Here is a 19,197-nt window from a genome sequence, read left to right as displayed (position 1 = left end):
TTATGGATACGATCCCACTCCACTGTGGGTTATTACTTGACAATAATTTTGGTGCACTTGCCAAAAGAATGGATTCATCATTTTCATGTGGGGAGTGAATTCCGGTCATCAAGTTTTATGGCGCCGTTACCGGGGATTGGTTTGCATTTGACAATGATTAAATTAATTGGAGAGATAGATTAAGCATTTTAATTACCTTGTTAATTTTTTTTATTATTATTCTTTAATTTCTTTTTCCATTCTGAATTCTATCTTTTTGCTGGGATCATTTTAGTCATCCATTGTCCATATTTCCATTCTTCTAACTGTTTGCTTAATTGTATCAACCAAGTTAACCACTAATCTTAACTAAGGTGATTCTTTCACTTGTCCTTTATTTGCTATTTGTTGAATGTATGACAGGTAGAAGGGGAGAAACTTCATCCTCTTTCGATAGTGAACCTGAGAAGACCTTCCTTAGACTAAGAAAGGAGGCTAGAGGCAAAGGCATAGTTGGAGAGGAACTAGTGGAGGAAGATCTGAGAACCACCATGAATGACGAAGTATAAGACAATATTGGAGGAGATGCTGGCAATCATGTTGGGCAAGAAAGGAGAGTCTTAGGCTCCTACATCAACCCAAATCTAGGAAACTGTGGCAGCAGCATCCTGAAGCCAACAATCCATGCCAACAACTTTGAGTTGAAACCTCAACTCATCACACTTGTCCAGAATAACTGTTCATATGGAGGGGGTGCCCAGGAGGACACAAACCAACATCTCACTACATTTTTGAGGATATGTGATACTGTAAAGTCCAATGGTGTACACCCTAACACCTACAAGCTACTTTTGTTCTCTTTCTCACTCAGAGATAAGGTAGCAAAGTGGTTGGAAGCATTTCCCAAGGAAAGCTTAACCATATGGGATGATGTTGTAAACAAATTTCTAGAAAGATTCTACCCTCCACAGAGAATCAACAGGCTAAGAGCTAAGGTGAAAACTTTCAGACAGCAAGATGGTGAAACACTCTATGAGGCCTGGGAGAGGTTCAAAGATTTGACAAGGAAATGCCCACTGGATATGTTCAATGAGTGGGTGCAACTACACATCTTCTATGAAGGGTTGTCATATGAGTCAAAGCAAGCAGTAGATCATTCTTCAGGAGGTTCACTCAATAAGAAGAAAATCATTGAAGAAGCCATAGATGTCATTGAGACTGTGGCTGAGAATGAGTATTTTTATGCTTCAGATAGAACTTAAAAGAGAGGAGTAATGGAGCTCAATTCAATGGATGCCCTGTTAGCTGAAAACAAAGTGATTACTGCACAACTAGCAGCCTTGACCAAGAAGATAGAGAATAATCAAGTCTCAGACATTCAAGCCCAAGCCCCTCAACAAGAAAGAGATGCACCAGAAGTTGAATGTGAATGGAAGCAAGCTAACAATGTAAACAATTCTAGACCGCCATATGATCCCAACTCTAAGACATACAATCCAGCTTGGAAGAACCACTCAAATTTTGGGTGGAGGAACTAACAAAGCCATAATCAAGATCACAACAAACCTTACCCATCCAACTAATACAACACTCCCAACCCCAACCATCAATCAGGAAATAATAGACCCTAGCATAATGCACAAAACACATCATACCATTCCACCCAGCAAATATACAACAACCACCATCAAGACACATCAACCCCAACCATGCAACCATGTGAGATCAATAGCAACTTTGAGAGAGTAGAGGCTGCAATAGCATAACTATCATCATAGCTTACAGGATCCATTTCCACCCTTTTGGAAAGACAAACACAGGCTGAAAGAAAGATAGACACCAATCAAGAAGAATACAGATCAAATCTGAAGAATCAAGGCACAACAATCTCAAAGCTGGAAGCACAAGTAGGGATTTTATCCAAGCAAATCCCAATGTCCACACAAACATTTCCCAGTGATACCATGGCCAATCCATAAGGGGAATGTAAGTCCATCACACTTAGAAGCGGGAAAGTTGTAGAAGAAGCAACCCCAAGCCAAGGTAACCATGAAGAAGAAGCTGCAGAAAAGCATGAAAACAAGAATAAAGAAGAGACCCCTACCCTATCCTCACCAAAGCCAGTTCTGAAGCCTTATGTGCCAAAGGCACCATATCCACAAAGGCTGACAAAAGATGGGAATGATGGCTAGTTTTCTAGATTTTTAGAGATCTTCAAAAAGCTCCAAATTAACAAACCATTTGCTGAAGCATTGGAGAAAATGCCACTTTATGTCAAAATTTTGAAGGAGCGTATGACAAGAAAAAGGAACTGGGGAGAAAAAGTGACCATAGTGCTAACTGTGGAGTGTAGTGCCATCATACAAAGGAAACTCCCTCAGAAAATAAAAGATCCATGGAGTTTCCAAATCCCCTACATCACAGGGGACATCAATATTGAGAAAGCCTTGTGTGACTTGGGAGCTAGCATCAATCTCATGTCCCTAACCATGATGAGGAGGATGAAGATTGAGGAAATCAAGCCAACAAAAATGGCACTCCAATTGGCTGACAGAACATTTAAGTTTCCACATGGGGTGGTGGAAGACTTGTTGGCGAAGGTGGGAGAATTTATTTTCCCAGCTGACTCTCTTGTGCTGGATATGGAAGAAGAGGCTAACACATCAATTATCCTAGGAAGGCCATTTCTAGCTACTGCTAGAGCCATCATTGATGTGCAAAAAGAGGAACTAGTCTTGAGATTGCATGAAGAGAAGATGGTCTTCAATGTCTTTAAGGCAATGAGTTACCCCAAGGAATCCATAGGAGAATGCATGATGGTAGACACCCATTTCAGATATCCCTTGGTTAAGCCATGTGCAAGTAGTTCCTAAGATTGGAGGGGTCACTGTTGTACCAAATGAGAAGAATGAGTTGATACCAACAAGAACAGTGACTGGCTGGCACATGTGTATTGACTACAAGAAGCTTAATGAGGCCACCAGAAAGGATCACTTCCCCCTACCTTTCATGGATTAGATGCTTGAAAGATTAGCCAGACATCAATACTATTGCTTTCTGGACGGTTATTCGGGTTACAACCAAATAGTTGTAGACCCTAAAGACCAGGAGAAAACTTCATTTACTTGTCCATATGGTGTCTTTGCTTATAGGAGAATGCCCATTGGATAGTGCAATGCACCTGCAACATTCCAAAGGTGCATGCTCTCCATATTTTCAGATATGATTGAAAGATTCATTGAAGTGTTTATGGATGACTTCTCTGTATTTGGTAACTCATATTCTAACTTCTTGCACCACTTAGCCTTGGTGCTAAAGAGATGCCAAGAAACCAACCTTGTTTTGAATTGGGAGAAATGCCATTTCATGGTTATAGAGGGGGTGGTTCTTGGTCGTAAGATCTCAAAAAGGGGGCATAGAGGTGGACAAGGCTAAGGTGGAGGTGATTGAAAAGTTACCCCCACCTTGCTGTGGGGGCTGTTTTAGGATAGAGGAAGGACAAATTAGTGCATGTCATTTACTATGCTAGCAAGGTCCTTAATTAGAATCAAAGGAACTATACCACCACAGAGAAGGAATTACTTGAAATTGTCTTTGCTTTTGATAAATTTAGATCATATCTTATTGGCTCTAAAGTAATTGTATACACTGATCATGCAACACTCAAATACTTGCTCACTAAACAAGAGTCCAAGCCCAGACTAATAAGATGGATCCTGCTATTCCAAGGGTTTGACATTGAAATTAAAGATAGAAGTGGAGCAGAGAACAAAGTGGCTGACCACCTCTCAAAAATCTGACAAGAAGAAGAAAAGACACACCAATTTGCAATGAATAAGAGCTTCCTTGATGAGCAGTTGATGATGATCCAAGTAGCCCATTGGTTTGCAGACATAGCTAACTTTAAGGCTATTATGGAACTACCAACCAACATCAACAAACACATGAGGAGAAAGCTAATCAAAGATGCTAAACACTACATCTGGGATGAGCCCTATTTGTTCAAAAAGTGTGCTGATGGAATCTTGAGAAGGTGTGTTTCCCATGAGGAAGGGCAAGAAGTGCTTTGGCAGTGTCATGGATCTGCATATGGAGGCCATTTTAGTGGGGAAAGAACTGCAGCCAAGGTGCTACAATATGGGTTCTACTGGCCAACCATTTTCAAGGATGCAAGGACTTGGTGTCAATATGTGATGAATGCCAAAGGGCTGGCAATCTACCCAAGAAAAATGAGATGCCACATAGGTTTATAATGGAGTTAGAATTGTTTGATGTGTTGGGAATTAATTTTATGGGACCTTTTCCATCGTCCTACTCAAACCGTTATATATTGGTGGCTGTAGATTATATGTCAAAGTAGGTAGAAGCCATAGCCACTGAAACAAATGACAACAAGATTGTAATAAGCTTCTTGAGAAGGAACATCTTCAGCAGAGTTGGAGTTCCTAGAGCCCTCAATAGTGATGGAGGGACACACTTCTACAACAAGCAACTTAAGACACTCCTTCTCAGATATGGAGTCAAGCACAAGGTGGCAACTCCATACCACCTATAGACCAACGGGCAAGCAGAGATTTCAAACAGCGAGCTCAAAATAATTCTTGAAAAAAACTGTTGGAAACTCAAGAAAGGATTAGTCTAGGAAGTTGGATGATACATTATGGGCCTACAGAATAGCCTTCAAAACACGCATTGGGATGTCTCCATACTAATTGGTATTTGGCAAGGCTTGCCACTTACCAGTTGAGCTTGAACATAGAGCATTCTGGGCTCCAAAAATGCTAAACTTTGATGATCAGGCTACCGGAGAAAGGAGACTAATACAACTCAATGAGCTGGAGGAGTTTAGGAATCAAGCATATGAGAATGCAAAGATCGACAAAGAGAACACAAAAAGGTGGCATGATCAGAAGATAGAAAGGAGGGAGTTCACTGAAGGACAAAAGGTGCTGCTGTACAATTCAAGACTTAAGTTCTTCCCTGGGAAGCTTAAGTCTCAATGGTCAGGACCCTTCACCATCCTCAAGGCGTTTCCCTATAGCCATGTAGAGCTTATGGAGGGCAAAACACAAAGAACCTTCATTGTGAATGGCCATAGACTCAAGAATTACCTAGGGGACTCATTGGATAAGAGGAGAGTGAGCTACAACCTCAGCTAAGAAAGGAAGAACGTCAAGCTAGTGACGATAAAGAAGCTATAGTTGGGAGGCACCCCAACTGTTCATACCCTGGGTCGAGCTGTCTGAGTCGGGATGTTCAGTAGCAAAGCAATCGACCTCTTTAGGTCAAGCGGACCGACTGCTTCGTAAAGAACTCGGCCAAATCGACAGGAAAGCCCAAAGGAGGGCCCAACTCAAGGAATATGACCCCGATCCAAAGGCAGCCCAAGCCTATAGAGATAAGGGCGGTTCCATGGAAGATAAGCTGACCTCGACAAAAGATAAGATAAGATAAGATAACTAACTTATCTTATCCAAAGAAGGTCACATCTCACCATTATAAATACACTGGAGCACCCAGGTATAACTCAAACTCTGATTCTATTCAATACCTGCTTGATACCCTTGCAAACTTAAGCATCAACCACCAAGTCCACCAAAGTCGGACACAACTGCTCCAACCAGCACAGAAGATCTCGTCCGAGATCGACCTCCAGTTTTAGGTAACCCTCGGAACATTGGCGCCGTTTCTGGGGAACCTGGAAGTCATCCCATCACCATGCCAGACGACCATGACAAAGACCACGACTCAGATCTAGAGGATAGAACGCCGCACAAAAACGCGAACACTACACTAAAGGATACTTCTCAACTTAACAACGAAAAGGATTCTCCAAACGTAGGAGCCATAGAGGCGCTTCAAGATCGATTAAAGCAACTCGAGAAAGAAGCCCTACATCAACGCGAAAAAGAATAGGATCTACATCAGGAGATAAGGCGACGCCGGGAATTAGAAGATAAGCTTCTAAAACTCGAAGCCGATCTCAAAACCAAAGCTACTCGATCCACTCCAGAGCATAGCTCTCGCAAGGATCAAGATCCACTCACCAGGGAAATCATGAAGACCAAAATCCCAAAGGACTTCAAACTTCCGGATATGACTCTGTACGACGGCACTTCAGACCCCAACCATCACCTTAGCAATTTCAGAAGTAGAATGTACCTCACTAACACCTCGGATGCAGTTCGCTGCAAAGCCTTTCCAACAACTCTTACCAAGACAGCCATTAGATGGTTCGACAGCCTACCTCCAAAGTCCATCTCGAGCTTCGATGACCTGGCCAAAAAATTCTTGGCCAAATCTTCCATACAAAAAGATAAGGCTAAACACGCCCCCAGCCTACTAGGGATCAAGCAAGGAGATCGGGAAAGTCTTCGTAACTACATGGAAAGATTCAACAAAACATGCATCGACATACAAAGTCTTCCAATAGAAGCTTCCATTATGGGCCTCATAAATGACCTACGAGAAGGACCTTTTAGCCAATCTATATTTAAGAAATATCCTACATCCCTGGACGAAGTACAAGAACGGGCGCAGAAGTACATCAACGTGGAGGAGAATTCACGACTTGGGGAAGCCTCGAGGTTCGGTTCCGCCTACCGAGACAAAGATAAAGAATCCAAGAAAAAAGAAGATCACTCCGGGAAGAAGATAAAAAAATTTCATAACTACACCCCTCTTAGGGTATCCTGGGTAGATGTTTACAAAGAAGTCTGCCATACGAAAAAAATACCCCCAGCTCGGCCACTCAAAGGCAAAAGAGGAGGAGGAAATCGAAACGAATACTGTGAGTATCATCGAGTCCAAGGACATTCCACCAACGAATGCTTCGACTTGAAAAATGTCATAGAAAAATTAGTAAGAGAAGGAAAACTAGATCGGTTTTTTGGCCAACCGGAATGAAGAGCCAAGAAAAAGAAGAAGGGATGAAGATGTCGGACGGTCTGAGCGATCACCTCACACACCAGAAAGACACGTCCACATGATACACGACAGATTTGCGGGAGGCGGAATCTCCAAATCATCCCGCAAGCGACACCTCAAAGAAGTATACCATGTCAAAGGAAAGAAGGAGGCGCCAGACATCTCAGCAATTACGTTTACCCAAGAAGACGCATCCGGAATCATCTCAGGACACGATGATCCCATGGTCATCACTATCATACTGGCAAATGCCAACCTCCACCGTACATTAATTGACCACGGAAGCTCCGCCGACATCTTATTCAAAATTGCCTTCGACAAGCTCGGCTTAGAAGAAAAAGAGATAAGAGCATACCCGAACAGCTTGTTCGGACTTGGGGATACCCCAGTACAACCACTGGGATACGTATCGCTACACACAACCTTCGAAAAGGGGAACCAATCCAGAACACTCAAGATAGACTACATCATGGTCAACGTAAGCTCAGCCTACCATGCCTTAATAGGTCGGACAATGTTAAACCAACTCGGCGCAATAGTTTCAACTCCACATCTATGTATGAAATTTCCAACTGCAGAAGGGATAGCTACAATAAAAGTAGATCAAAGGATGGCGCGTCGCTGTTATAACGAAAGTCTAAACCTCAGAGGCGAAGGAGAAGAGTTCCACACAATCGAACTTGGTGGAGTTCAGAGGCGAGAAGAACTCCGTCCACAGCCCGAAGGTGAAGTAGAGAAAGTTCAGATCAGAGACACCTCGGATAAGACAACTAATATTGGCCCAATCCTGAAAGAAGATGCAAAGGAATCACTCATACAGTTCCTACGAGATAATGTTGATCTCTTTGCATGGAAAGCCGCTGACATGCCAGGCATAGATCACGAACTGATGAGCCACAAGTTGGCAGTCTATCCGGGATCCCGGCCGGTACAACAAAGACGAAGAAAACTCGGACCAGAACAGTCTCAGGCTGTGGCAGAACAGGTGCAAGCACTGCTAGAGGCAGGATTCATAAGAGAAGTTAAGTACCCACTATGGCTAGCAAACGTCTTCTTGGTGAAAAAGTCAAATGGGAAGTGGCGAATGTGCACCGACTACACCGACCTCAACAAAGCCTGCCCAAAAGATCCTTATCCACTCCCAAGCATCGACGCTCTAGTACACGACTCATAGGGATATAAGTATCTCTCTTTTGTGGATGCATACTCGGGGTACAACCAGATCCCAATGTATCCACCGGATCAAGAAAAAACCTCGTTTCTTACACCCAAAGCAAACTATTGCTACATCGTAATGCCTTTCGGCCTTAAGAACGCGGGAGCTACTTATCAAAGGCTAATGAATAAGGTCTTCTCAGACCACATCGGAAAAATCATGGAGGTCTACGTGGATGACATGTTGATAAAGACACAAAGTGAAGAGACATTACTGACCGACTTGGTTCAAGTGTTCGACACCATACGGAAGCATGGCATGCAACTTAACCCGGCTAAATGCACCTTCGCAGTGGAAGCAGGTTAGTTCTTGGGCTTTATGCTCACACAAAGAGGAATCGAAGCAAATGCAGATAAATGCCAGGCCATACTCAACATGAAGAGCCCAACTTGCGTCAAAGAGGTACAACAACTCAATGGGAGATTGGCGGCCTTGTCCAGATTCCTAGCAAAGTCAGCGATAAGATCCCTCCCTTTCTACGCTACTTTAAGGAAAGGAAAAAAAACTTCGAGTGGACAACGGAATACGAGCAAGCCTTCCGAGACTTCAAAGAATTCTTGGGACGACCACCTATCCTATCTCGACCACGAGAAGGAGAACCACTCATATTATACCTCGCAGTAGAAAGTTGGGCAATAGCCTCAGCACTAATTAAAGAAGACAAGGATGGGCAACAACCCGTCTACTTCATTAGTAAAGCACTGCAGGGGTCAAAGCTGAACTACCAGAAAATAGAGAAGTTTGCCTACGCTCTCATACTAACATCCCGACGACTTCGCCCGTACTTCCAAGCTCATACCATTAAGGTTCGGACCAACCAGCCCATAAAGGGAATATTGCAGAAAACAGATCTAGTAGGAAGAATCCTACAATGGGCAATTGAATTGTCTGAGTTCGACCTCCAATACGAGGCGCGAACAGCCATTAAGTCACAATACCTAGCGACTTCATTGCAGAATTCACATACACCCCAGAGATCCCCATAGAGTGGAATATATACGTGGACGGTTCCTCGAATAAAACCGAAAGCGGTGCAGGTGTGATAATCGAAAGGAACCAAGGAACCCAACTTGAGCTTTCCCTCAAATTCGGATTCCCGGCCTCAAACAACCAGGCGGAATACGAAGCGTTATTAGCTGGTTTGAAGCTGGCTAGGGAGGTTGGAGCTCAGAAACTCAACATTTACAGCAATTCACAAGTCGTTACCTCACAAATAACTGGGAGCTACTAAGCCAAAGACCCTACCATGAAAAAATATTTGGATAAAACCAAGGAACAGCTCAGACAACTCGGGGAATATAGGATCTACCACATACCCCGCGAGCAAAATGCTCGAGCTGACCACTCTCAAAACTAGCCAGCACCAAACCAGGGGGCAACAATAGAAGCCTCATCCAGGAAATACTGCAGAACCCGTCAATATCGGAAGAAGAAAAAGTCCTAGCCATAACAGGTCGGGATCAAGGATGGATGACTCCCATAATCAACTACCTCAAAACAGAAGCGCTCCCTACAGATGAAAATGAGGCAAAGAGGTTAAAAAGGGAGGCACAGTACTACACTATCATAAACAACACCCTATACAAAAGAGGGATCTCAATACCATTGTTAAAATGCGTACCGACCTCCAATACAAAGGGAATCTTGGAGGAACTACACAGTGGCATTTGTGGAAATCATCTCGGAGCACAAGCTCTCACCAAAAAGGTACTCCGGGCGGGATTCTATTGGCCAACTCTACGAAAGGAAGCTACAGAATTTGTAAAGACATGCCCACCATGTCAGAAGCATGCCAACTTTCACATCGCCTTGCCGGAAAAGCTCATCAGCGTGACCTCACCCTGGCCATTTGCAAAGTGGGGACTTGATCTTCTCGGACCCTTTCCCCAGGGATCGAGACAAGTCAAATTCCTCATAGTAGGGGTATACTATTTCACAAAATGGATCGAGGAAGAACCCCTAGCCAACGCCACTGCTCAAAGAAGCCGGAAATTCCTATATAGGAACATCATTACAAGGTTCGGGGTCCCATACTCCATCACCACAGATAATGGCACCCAATTCATAGATGCAGGCTTCAGAAAACTAATGGCCGACTTGAATATAAAACACCAGTTCACCTCCGTCAAACATCCCCAAGCCAATGGACAAGCCGAAGCGGCCAACAAAGTCATATTGGCCGGGCTGAAACGGAGACTGCAAAAGGCAAAGGGAGCTTGGGCCGAGGAACTTCCACAAGTCCTATGGGCGTATCGAACAACCCCCCGTTCTACTATGAACGAATCACCATTTTGATTAGCATACGGAGTGGAGGCAATGATTCCAATAGAGGTCGAGGAAGGGTCTCCCCGAGTAGTCCACTACAATGAACAAACCAACTCTCAACTTCAAAGAGAAGAGCTCGACCTACTTCCAGAAATCCAATAAAGAGCTCGGATCAGAGAAGAAGCACTAAAGTGGAGAATGGCTTCCAGGTGTAATCAAAAGGTAGTGCCAAGAGGTTTCGCTGAGAATGATCTCATCTTAATCCAAAATGATATTGGAACAACTCGACCCGGAGAAGGAAAGCTGGCAGCCAACTGGAAAGGACCTTACCGAGTCAAAGAAGTACATGGGAAGGGCTACTACAGACTGTCTGAACTCGAGGGACGAGAACTCCCCAGATCATGGCACGCCTGTTGATGACAAGTCATCATATACCCATTTTTCAAGCTAATTTCACTTGTTTCACTAGTTTTATGCACTTTCTGTGTGTTTCTTGTGTTTTGTTTATATGACAGATACAAGAAGAGCTATACCCACCTTTCATGAACAAGACGAACGAACCATCAGGAGATTAAGAAGAGCTGAAAGAGGGAAAAATATTGTTGGAGAGGAGGAGTCAGAAGAAGAATTTCAAGACATGGAGGAACGTTCAACCAATCCACCAGAAGGAGGGGCCAACAATAACCCACAACAGAGGAGAGTACTGGCCTCCTATACTTTTGCATTGATACGACATGCGGCTTTTTCCATTCATTCCTTTCTGGATTAGTCGTGGTCTTACAAACCCTACCGAGGTTATGGACGAAACAATTGCTTCATAAAAATGTAATGCTAGACATTGTGGGAGTAGCATTCTCACCCCTAATGTCAATGCAAACAACTTTGAACTGAAGCCACAACTCATCACATTGGTCTAAAACAACTGCTCTTTTGGAGGAGGACCATTGGAGGACCCGAACCAACATCTATCCACTTTCTTGAGGATCCGTGACACAGTTAAAAGCAATGGAGTGCACCCTGACATATACAAGTTGCTATTGTTCCCATTCTCTCTCAGGGACAAAGCCACTCAATGGCTAGAAACATTTCCAAAGGAGAGCATCAACACTTGGGATGATTTGGTGAGCAAGTTTCTTGCCAAATTTTATCCCCCTCAAAGGATCATAAGATTGAAGACTGAGGTGCAGACATTCACCCAAATGGATGCTGAAAATCTATATGAAGCATGGGAAAGATATAAGGCCCTGTTCAGGAAATGTCCACCAGAGATGTTCACTGAGTGGGATAAGCTGCAGAATTTCTATGAAGGACTCACTCTAAAAGCTCAAGAGGCACTTGATCACTCAACTAGAGGATCATTGCAATTGATGAAAACTGCAGAGGAAGCTCAAAACCTCATTGAAATGGTGGCCAACAACCAATACTTCTTTGCTCACCAAAGGCAACGCCAGCCATCACAGAGGAAGGGAGTGCTAGAATTGGAAGGAGTGGATACAATTTTGGCTCAACACAAAGTGATGCAGCAGCAAATTCAGCAACAATTTGAGCAAATGGCCAAGAAAATTGATAGCCTACAGGTTGCATCAGTGAGTGCCATAAGCCAACCATCAAATCCTTGGGGGCAAAATGAGGAGAACCAAGAAGAACAGCAACAAGAGTAAGTGCAGTACATGCACAACCAAAATTCTGGATCAAATGAGGTGTATGGTGACACCTACAATCCATCTTGGAAGAACCACCCAAACCTTAGGTGGGGAGATAACCACAACCAAAACCAACAACCATGGCAGAGGAACTCAGATCAAAACACTCCAAGAAACAACCAAAATTACAACCAGCAGCTAACTAACCAAAATCCTTACAGAAAACCTCAAAATAATTACCCCAACTCCAACCATTATCCATCCAATAACCAAACCATCAACCAAAACACTTACCATCATCCATCAGCACCCAAAACCAACCAATCTCACAAGATTCTCAGAGGATTACTAATCTGGAGATGCTCATGGAGAAGATGATGAATAACCAAGAAATGACAACAAATAACCAGGAAGCTTCCATGAAGAGCCTAGAGAGGCAGATTGGACAAATCTCCAAGCAGATTTCTATTGAGACACCTTCAAGCTCACTACCAAGCGACACCATTCCTAATCAGAAAGAAGAGTGCAAAGCTGTGCAACTAAGGAGTGGAAAGACATTGGTGGACAGCAACAAAGAGGCAACCAAGAAGCCTATGGAGAGTGACAAAGAACCAACAGAGAAAGAGGGAGCTAATGATAAAAACATAACAAGCAAGAATGTCCTAGAAAAGCTCACAGAAAAGAACAACCAACCACAGAATTTAAAGAAGGGAAAGTAGACCATGGAAGAGCCAAATCCAAGACAACAGCAAGTGGAGAAGAGTCTTATACCTCCACTACCTTATCCACAGATATTCTATAAAGATGCAAAGGATCAGCACTTTCATAAGTTCCTCGAGACTTTCAAGGAGCTAGAGATCAACATACCCTTGGCTGAGGCATTGGAGCAAATGCCTTTATATGCCAAGTTCTTGAAGGAACTTATCAACAAGAAAAGAAGTTGCCTGGAGAAGGAGACTGTGCAGCTCACTGAAGAATGTAGCGCTGTGCTTCAAAAGGGAATCCCACCAAATCTTAAAGATCCAGGGAGTTTTGTAGTTGCTTGCACCATAGGCAAAATGACATTAGACAAGGCTCTTTGTGATCTTGGAGCTAGTATCAATTTAATGCCCCTGTCCATGATGAGGAAGCTTGCGATAAAAGAACTCAAACCCACTAGGATGTCACTAGTCATGGCTGATAGATCAATCAAGACACCTAATGGAATTGTGGAGAATCTGTTAGTAAAGGTTGGGGAGTTTATCTTTCCTGCGGATTTTGTGATCTTGGACACTGAAGAGGAAGGAAATAATTCAATCATCTTGGGAAGACCATTTCTAGCAACTGCAAGAGCTATTATCGATGTGGAAAAGGGAGAGATGATCTTCAGAGTACACAATGAGCAAATGGTCATAAATGTTTTCAAGTCAATGTAACACCCTCCAGAGCAAGAGGATTACCTGAGAGTGGACATGATAGAAAGCCTGGTGGAAGAAAGGTTAGACACCAAGAAGAGGAACATAATCAAGAGACAAGAGAGGAACAAGCAGCTGAGATCTCTATTGACAAAGAGGTGAAACCAAGCAAGAAGGAAGAAGTACAAAAACAAGAACTGAAGCCATTACCCACCCATCTCAAATATGCATTCCTTGGCACATCAAAGAGTTTCCCAGTGATCATCAATTCATCCCTGACAAAAAAAGAAGAAGGAGAACTTCTTGATGTACTCAGAGCTCACAAGGATGCTTTATGATGGACCATTGATGACCTAAAAGGTATCAGCCCTGCAGTGTGTATGCATAAAATCCTCTTGGAGGACAATTCCAAACCAGTGGTTCAACCTCAGAGAAGGGTAAATCCCACAATGAAGGAAGTTGTCCAGAAGGAAGTAATGAAGTTGTGGAATGCAGGGATAATCTACCCTATATCTGATAGCTCATGGATAAGCCCAGTTCAAGTGGTACCAAAGAAGGGTGGGATGACAGTCATTATTAGTGAGAAAAATGAACTTATTCCCACAAGAACTGTGACAGGATGGAGGATGTGTATTGACTATAGGAGGCTGAATAACGCCACACGCAAAGATCACTTTCCACTCTCCTTCATTGACCAGATGCTTGAATGATTGGCCGGCCATGCTTACTATTGCTTTCTGGACGGCTATTCTGGGTATAATCAGATAGTGGTAGATCCAAAGGACCAAGAAAAGACTTCATTCACATGTCCATTTGGAGTTTTTGCCTATAGAAGGATGCCGTTTGGGCTATGCAATGCCCCAGCCACCTTTCAAAGGTGTATGCTCTCCATTTTTTCAGATATGATCGAAAAGTTTTTAGAAGTTTTCGTGGACGACTTTTCTATTTTTGGTGACAATTTCAATGCCTGCCTGAAATATCTAACTCTTGTCTTGAAACGGTGCCAAAAAACTAATTTGGTTTTGAACTGGGAGAAGTGCCATTTCATGGTGCCCGAGGGGATTGTTCTTGGTCACAAAGTTTCAAGAAAAAGGATAGAGGTTGACAAGGCAAAAGTAGAGATCATAGAGAAGCTCCCTCCACCAACTAATGTGAAATTTGTTAGAAGTTTCTTGGGGAATGCAGGATTTTATAGAAGGTTTATCAAGGATTTTTCTAAAATAGCCAAACCTTTGAGTAATCTATTAATGATTGATAATCCTTTTGTTTTTGATGAAAACTACCAGCATGCCTTTGAAACTTTAAAAAACAGACTCACAACAGCACCAATCATCACACCCCCGGATTGGGAACTACCTTTTGAACTCATGTGTGATGCAAGTGATATTGCAATTGGTGCTGTGCTTGGACAAAAGAAAGAAAACTTGCATCATGTCATATATTATGCAAGTAAGGTGTTGAATGAGGCTCAAAAAAATTACACCACAACAGAGAAAGAATTATTAGCTGTAGTTTATGCATTTGATAAGTTTAGATCATACTTGATAGGGTCCAAAATTGTGGTTTATACTGACCATGCTGCCCTTAAGTATTTGATGTCAAAGCAGGATGCTAAACCAAGACTTATCAGGTGGATATTGCTCCTACAAGAGTTTGACATTGAAGTAAAGGACAGGAAAGGCACTGAAAACCGAGTTGCTGATCATTTGTCGAGGCTACCACAAGAAATAATTCAAAAAGCCTCCCAACCCGTGAATGAAAGCTTTCCAGATGAACACCTTTTACAGATCCAACAAACACCTTGGTTTGCTGACATAGCAAACTACAAAGTGGGGAGGAAGATACCTCAAGAGTTCTCTAAGAAACAAGTGAAGAAGTTAATCAATGAAGCAAGGAAATTCTTGTGGGATGAACCCTTCCTGTTCAAGAGATGTTCTGATGGAGTGATTAGAAGGTGTGTCCCTGAGAGTGAAATAAGGGATATATTGTGGCATTGCCATGGCTCAGCTTATGGTGGACACCTTGGTCCAGAAAGAACAGCTGCAAAGATACTACAGAGTGGCTTCTATTGGCCAACTATCTTCAAAGATGCCAGAGAGTTTGTTCACCAATGTAATGAATGCCAGAGAGAAGGAGGATTGACAAGAAGGAATGAGATGCCGCAGAATTTCATTTTGGAATTAGAATTATTTGATCTATGGGGCATCGACTTCATGGGATCCTTTCCCCCTTCCTATTCTTTCAGATATATCTTGGTAGCAGTGGAGTATGTCTCAAAGTGGGTGGAAGCCATAGCCACAACTAAGAGGTGGATGAATTTAGGCTAGAAGCCTATGAAAATGCCAAGATATACAAGGAAAAAGCCAAGAGGTGGCATGACAGGAAGATCTTGAAGAAAGAATTCAAACCTGGACAGCAAGTACTCTTGTACAACTCACGACTCAAGGTGTTCCCTGGCAAGCTTAAATCTAAGTGGACTGGTCCATATTTGGTAATCAAGGTTTTTCCTTATGGAAGTATTGAATTGCTAGACAAAGCAACGAATAGTCAATTCATAGCAAATGGTCACAGAACAAAACTGTACCTAGAAGGACAATGGGACAAGGAAAAAGAGGTTCAGAGCCTACAACCTTCTTGAAGCAACAATGAAGGATGTCAAGCTAGTGACAATAAAGAAGCGCTTGTTGGGAGGCAACCCAACCAAAGGTAGTTTTCTTTTCATAGCTTTTTCAATAAAAATGTTGAATAATTAATATGCATTGCAAGGAGCTAAGTTTGGTGTTGCACACCAAAACAGTTTAAGGAAGAATGAAGGATTCTAAGTTTGGTGTTCCCCCAAAATCTCATTTAAAAACACATTCTCACTTCTTGCACAATGCTAGCTCCAAGCAACCAGACAAATTATTCAACTATTTAACTGCTTTCTAGTTTTAATTCCATAACCTTTAGCAAGGACACAAGGTTCCACATATGGTTAACCTGTTGCATCAGGGGCAGTGGCAAGCAATTAAGTTTGGTGTTCCTACACCAAAATTAATCCAAAAGACACACTCAATTTATGCATACTAACCATTCATTTAAGGGCTTTAGAAGCAAGCAACTTTTGAGAATTATGTAGAAAATTAGCCAACAATTGAAGACAATTTGCATTGTGACTCAAAAGGGATACAACAAGAGGAAGAATGAAAAGATGCAACTTAAAAGGTTGTATTTACACTTGATCCATGTTGTTGTGAAAAGTTTTAATTCAGGAATTATTGTATGTCTTGCTAAAGTGTTCATCTAGTTGCAAGTGAAGTTGTTTGATTAAGTATGCTTATCTGCATAATGCTTGTCATTCATCACTTAGCTTTAAATTTTGTTTTGTTTCCCATATGCTTAAATAAAAGAGAAATGTTTGAATTAGAAAGTAAATGTCCAATGTTGCATAAGTTAGAATGGAAGTTAATGGTGGTATATGTGTTTGATTAAATGCATAGCTCATGAAATAATTGCTGCATAATGTCATTTTCATTGAAGTGTGAGCTAGCTTGTTGTCATAAAGGTTTCTATCAGTAAAGAAAAAAAAAAGAATCCCTTGAGAACAAAACAAAACAGAAAGAAAAGGAAGAAGAAAAAGCCAATGTGGCAAGAAAAACAAATAATAAGGCTAGGCACCAATAGCTTGGACCCTAGGACACATGCCTGTGGTGTTCTTGTACTAGGATATGCTTGGATAAGTAAATTCTAAGGGGTATTTCAAAACCTGGCCACTTAGATCAACTAATTTGGGATGGCCAATTGAAAGTCCACAATAAAGAGCAACCTAGCTACAGAACATTTAGTTATCCAAAGAGGTGCTGGGCATCAATGATCCTAGGAGGAAATAGTGAGCCATGTGTCTGTGGTGAAGAAATGTTGAGTAAAAATAAAGCCAAAGGCTGCTGCAACATTTGACACCAAGCCTTCAAAGAATAATAAGCTTGTTAAGCAAAATAATAAAAGAAAAGTTAGCAAGGGAGCAAGTAAAAAGTAAACCTTATAATAGCAAGCTTAGTAAGCCTTTGAGGAAAAGTGTATATTATGTAACAGCAAACAATAACTGAGTTATCATTGTCTGCATAAAAACTCCATGAACCAAGTTCACTAATTGCCTAATAAGGATACGTATGCTTTTCTTTTTCATTTCATTTTTTCTTAATTTTGATGCTTGCTTGGGGACAAGCAAGATTTAAGTTTGGTGTTGTGATGACAAGTCATCATATACCCATTTTTCAAGCTAATTTCACTTGTTTCACTAGTTTTTATGCACTTTCTTGTACTTTAAGTAAGCAATTTAGAGTGGAATTGCATGTTTTATTTGAATCAAACAACCACCATTTAATTGATGCTAAATCATGAGGTTTAAGCTAAATTTAATTGAATTTTAATTGATTTATAAACCTTGTGAATTTAGTGATACTTTGATTGGTTGTTTTGATTATTTGTAGGTGAAGAAAAGAAGAAAAGAATGAAGCGTGGCTTAAGAAAGCGTGGCCCAAGGAAGAAAAGAGTGTGGCGCATGGAAGGAAGGAAGCCACACTGCTCTCCACAAGAGCACACTGCCCTTCAAGGGAGCACAACAATGAACCAAGCATTCAAGGCTTCACTGCCCTGCCCTCCTTGAGAGCGGAGCACAATTCTAGGCCAAGAAATAAGGGAAGGAAAAATTCTGCCCTGCCCTCCTCAAGAGCGATTTCGGGCTCCTCATGGAAAAATTCAAGGAAATTGTTCTCCAAGTGCCACCCATGGGTTTCGAACCAAGCTCAAGAGGGAAGGAAGTAGCATTCAAATGAAAGGAAAACAAGCCAAAATTAGCTTTTTTTCAACCTCCAAGGATCGAACACAAGACCTTGAGGAAGCAAGAAACTAGGCGCTACTTTGGTGCCAAGAAAACCAAGAAAAAAGGGGCAACAAAAGCCATCCAGCAAGTTTCAAACTTGGGACCTCACCCAAGAACATGGAAAGCTTGCACTGCCCACAAGGAGGGCAGAGCAGCATTCCTTGGTGCATGGCGCATAATTTGGCACGGCCAGCACGCACAATTGACGCGCAACAAGGGAGCTTGGGCACGCATTCTTGGCACATCACAGCACGGGCAGGGAAGCAAGGCACGCACCATGACACCACTGCCCTGCTTTCCACAAGGGCAGGGCAGCATCCTGATGCCTCTCCCATACTTGGCAGGCTAATTGGATCCACATGCAAGGCTTCCCTGCTCTGCCCTCCACAAGAGCAGAGCAGCCTCCTGGGAGCAATATGGGCTGAAACTCATCTAAAAATCCAATTGAATTCAATTCTTCACCCATCTTTCAAGCCCACTCAAAATTCTTAGATCCAAAATAGAAAGTGTATAAATAGGTGTTAGTTAGGATTAGAGGAGGAGCTTACTTTCATTTTTAATTTTCATCCTTAGTCTACTTGAGAGCTCACTTTCCATTTTTCTGTTTTCTGCAATAGCTTGAGAATTGGAGGAGAGAATTCACTTCTTCTTCCTCTGATCTTTTTGTTTTCTTTACTGGGTTTTGTTTGAGTCTTTGAGTGTGAAGAATTGAGGAACTTCTGTCTCAATCTCCATTTAAGATCTCTTTGATTTTCCTTCTGCATAATTGAGTTAAATTTCATTTCCTTTACTTCTTCAATCTTCAATTTCTTTTTACTTGCTTTGTGAACTTGGATCTAGGAAGGCAATTGGGATCTAGACTCTGCTATCTAGTTTATGGAGTCCTGAGATCTGATTCTCTTTATGGTTCTT

At 42.2% G+C, this 19,197-nt stretch overlaps 1 pseudogene; it reads right to left on the bottom strand.

Moving 5' to 3' along the window:
- Positions 1 to 959: 959 nt before the first annotated feature.
- On the bottom strand, positions 960 to 1,061 carry LOC112715881 (small nucleolar RNA R71; annotated as a pseudogene).
- Between the last annotated feature and the right edge of the window lie 18,136 nt (positions 1,062 to 19,197).

This window comes from Arachis hypogaea, chromosome 1, assembly GCF_003086295.3.
Source record: "Arachis hypogaea cultivar Tifrunner chromosome 1, arahy.Tifrunner.gnm2.J5K5, whole genome shotgun sequence".
In the NCBI taxonomy this organism is placed as follows: Eukaryota; Viridiplantae; Streptophyta; class Magnoliopsida; order Fabales; family Fabaceae; genus Arachis; species Arachis hypogaea.
The sequence above is the reverse complement of the archived record's forward strand: the minus strand, read 5'-3'. Positions and strand labels throughout refer to the sequence as shown.